Raw genomic sequence first — 4,088 nt, 5'->3', positions numbered from 1 at the left:
TGGGATCATGACCTGAGCCGAAGGCAGCGGCTTAACCCACTGAGCCACCCAGGCGCCCCTAGGATACGCTTTTTAAACTGGTTACACTCTAGTAACTTTGTGAATGAAAAAATTTTAAGAATGCTAAGAACAAATAATGGAGTCATCCTTTCACTGGTCCTCATCCAGTTTCAGGAAAACCACTTCACAAAAGCAGCAGTTCTGTCTAATAAATCTTCCTGTGTCTAAACAGAAACTGGAAGAACAGTGACATTATGGGAAACCTATGATGGTTTACTAGATATTGTGTGCTTTTAACAGCTCAACACTGGTAATATTTGATCATTAAGAATAAAGTGATAGCTAACATTGGAAAATGTGTACTTCAATAAGTATATGAACAATTAGGTAAGCTTGAGGAGAAAGCTGACCGAGTTACATGTATTAGGAGATGCAAGTGTCCATCTAAATTTTCTATATTTCATTTTTTTTTAACAGAATGTTTATTCAAGTTGCTTAATGTATAATTTCTCATGTGCCATTTTGGAAGTCCTTTATTGTAAAGACACTTCTTTTGTTTGATGACAAACAGCAGCCACAGTGTCAGTGATTATTCTAGACCTCCACGTTGGGTAAATCCATTTCTTCTTGAAACACATGTTTCCTTTTGTATTTCTGTCCTGAGGTACTGTTTTTATTATTTCTGCAGTGTCTTGTGGACCCTCACAATGCTGTGAGATTGAAGAAGAGTGAGGTGGTAGTCCCGTTGATCTCAAAACTTCTGATACATTGGGTTTAGGGTTGTCTCTTCTGCCAGGGAACTTGTTTATGTGACTTGCCTACCTGAATGACTCTGCTGGCAGATGCCATGTCACTGCCCTTCATGACCTAAATTAATTTTTATGGAAGAAGGGAAGTATCAAGGCCTCATGAAAGTTGCAAACCAGGCTTGTTGTCTTGATTAGTTTTGTAGGTCCAGTTCCTTGTAGGGTTTCTGGAACATACTATATACTCAATAGATGTGAAATAATCAAATGACTAAGTGGCCAAGCATTGGAGCTTGCGTTTCTTGTTTTTACTAAGGCAAGAACAGAGAAAAAAAAAATCATATTTGTTGATGGCCTGTTTACCAGAATGAGTGTTTTCTTTCCCTCAGTAGTTCAAAGTTATTTATATATCTATTCATTAATTCAAATACTTACTGACTACCTATTTTGCACATGGCTGTTATCCCTCTGTGCATCCATATGGGATTGTGGAATGTCTACTTTAGTCTTAGGAGAACAGGGTGTGTCTCTAAGAACAAAGTCCTGAGCTAACCAGCCAGTGTGGGAACTGAACTGACTCCTCCTCCCCAGCAGAGCCCTCCAATCCACAGGGTTTGCAAGCCAGAAATGTGCTGAGATAATCCTCCAGCTCCAGTAATACATGTCCTTACTTCATGCGGCCTTTTCTATACCGTTGACATGAACCAACGTCATCTTTTCTCAGTATGAATCATTGTCAAAAATGTACACATTGTCTAAATGGCTTAGTTCCTAGTGCTGTCAGTTGCTTTTTAAACAATAATAAAATCAAGTCTAAGGGTCATGTTGAGAACTTGGTTTTATTGAAGATGTACAATTTGAGATGGATGAGATATTTGGGGCCAGAATTATTTACCATCAACCATTTTTATTGAAAACCTTCTTATTCCAATCTAACTAACTCAAATGAGTCATAATTCAGAGAATGGATAAGGTTAAATTTTCATCCGTGCTGACTATGAGAAGTACTTGACAAACACAATAATAACATAGACATTATTGTATAAGGAATAGTCATTATACTTAGAATAACACAGAACTTTCAAGTACCCTCAAGTACTTTGGCATAAAATCTTCCATTCAGACCTTTACTGGATTCTAGGTCAGCTGTTGGCAAACTGTGGCCTGGAGCCTACATCCAGCCTTCTCCCCACTTTTTTTAATGGTCTTGTACAGTAAGTATTTAAAAAAAATTTTTTTTAAGATTTTACTTATTTCTCTGACAGAGAGAAAGAGAGTACACAAGTAGGCAGAGCACCAAACAGAGGGAGAAGGAGAAACAAGCTTTTGCTGAGCAGGGAGCCCAATGTGGGGCTCGATCCCAGGACCCTGGGATCATGACTTGAGCTGAAGGCAGATGCTTAACTGACTAAGCCACCCAGGTGCCCTTTAAATGTTTTTAAGTGGTTGAAAAAAATAAAAAGAAGAATATTCTGTAACATATGAAGATTATATTAAACTCGGGTTTCAAAGTCCATAAATAAAGTTTTATTCTACTCAGCTACACCCATTTGCTTATGTATTATCTGTGGCTACCTTTGAATGACGAAGGACAGGGTTTAGTTGCAACAGACCCTATATGGCTCCCAAAGCCAGAGATATTTGCCATCTGAAACTGTACAGAAGAATTTGCCTTCCCCCGTGTGAGGTCCTTGAGACACATCAGTGAACAAAACAAGGTCCCTATGCTGGAGGAGGTCATCAAGAGGGTATGACTGCCAGCTGATCTGGGAGCTAGAGCCAGGAGATGGGAGGCTTCTTAGTCCCTCCTTGTCCTTGGAATGTGTTTTTCCAAGGACCCTTCCCATGGTCAGAGCTGTATCAAGGACACAATCTTAAAAAAGTAATGTGTTGTTCAAACAAACAACTGATGTGTTGTTGAGACCATTTGGACTGTGTATGTGACAGAACCCTGTTCAGGCCTCTATTTACACTTTTAAGTTCTGGCAGGTGGGTATGAGGAGCTACTCATCTTGTTGTCACCCAAGACAAGCCTTGTATGTAAACTCCCTTGCTTGTTAAACATGCCCCCTACCAATCCCAAGTGGCCTGTCTCTTTCTTTGGTCTCTCCCTGCTCTCCTTATATGGGGGCCAGGTTTGAATTTCACCCAGAGAACGCCCAAGGTTACAAACCAACACCCTGCCCTCGGGAAACTTACATTTAAAAAGCCGATAACCATTATATGTAGTATATTAGAAGGTGATTAGTATGATCATGGAGAAAAGGTAGAATAGGGTAACGGGAGGGAAGATTGTTTTGGGGGGTGAGGATGATGTTACAATTTTGAAGAGAGCAATCAGGGTAGAACTTCGTTAAAAAGGTGGTACTTGAGGAAAGCCTTGAAATGGGTGAAGAAGTGAGCCAACGTGTGTGTCTGGGGGGAAGACATTCTAGGCAGAATATGGCCCCTCCTCACAGGGTTGTTGTGAAGATTAAATGAATAATGTATTTAACTAAAAATAGTGCCTGGCAAATGGTAAATTCTCAAAAAGTAGCTCTTTTTTTAGTACCAGCTGGGTGTAGATGCTCCTTTCCTCTTTGCAGGGGCCTGCTGGCCTGAGTAACCCTCAGTAAGCCATCTCTATAGCAGAGAAAGGCTCTCCTGAGTACAGGGGATCTTGATATCACAGCTTTATCTGTCCCAGGATTAGCTTTCATCCCTGCAGCTTAGCTTCCAGGGACAGAGCTGCCTGGGAGAATCCTGGGCTCAGAAGATACCATATCTGGGGTCTGCATAATCATGAATAGAGATTCCAGAGTTTGTGATCACACACAGTTGAAGGGACTTGCCCCACCATCACACAATTAGTCAGCAGCAAAGCTTCGATAGGCGTGGGATCTTTTGCTTCCACGTCTAGTGTTCTGTTCCTGGTCCGCACTCCTTGTCTGCAGCAAATCTATTTTATGCAGCTCATTTCTTCCAGCAAATTTTCAGGTGTCTTTGCTCAGGGCCCATGTCTTACTCAGTTTCGTTTTCCCTCAGAATGAGGCACCAAACAAACAAATAACCAGAACTGTTGAGAGAATACTCAGGACTTGAACTTGTTTGGTACCGTTTCAAATCTTAACCATTATGTACGTAAGTCTGCCCAAAAATGTCACCATGGAACTGACTGTGCTTTGTCCCCTATGTCTGTATAAAGCATGGGGAGGTAAATTGTCCTACAAATTAGGGAGCACCTAGGAAAGACCCCAGACATTTACATTTTCAAACTTTGTCATGTTGCTGAATATCATATGAAGATCCTGATGCATAAAGCCGCATTCATGAGCTTTTGGGCTTTGATGAGCCCCGTAAGGC

At 40.9% G+C, this 4,088-nt stretch overlaps 1 pseudogene; it reads right to left on the bottom strand.

Moving 5' to 3' along the window:
- Nucleotides 1-589: 589 nt before the first annotated feature.
- Nucleotides 590-864, bottom strand: LOC125085692 (alpha-ketoglutarate dehydrogenase component 4-like; annotated as a pseudogene).
- Between the last annotated feature and the right edge of the window lie 3,224 nt (nt 865-4,088).

The sequence above is a fragment of the Lutra lutra genome, chromosome 15, assembly GCF_902655055.1.
Source record: "Lutra lutra chromosome 15, mLutLut1.2, whole genome shotgun sequence".
Taxonomy (NCBI): Eukaryota; Metazoa; Chordata; class Mammalia; order Carnivora; family Mustelidae; genus Lutra; species Lutra lutra.
Note: the sequence above shows the minus strand (reverse complement) of the source record. Positions and strands in the feature narration are given on the sequence as shown.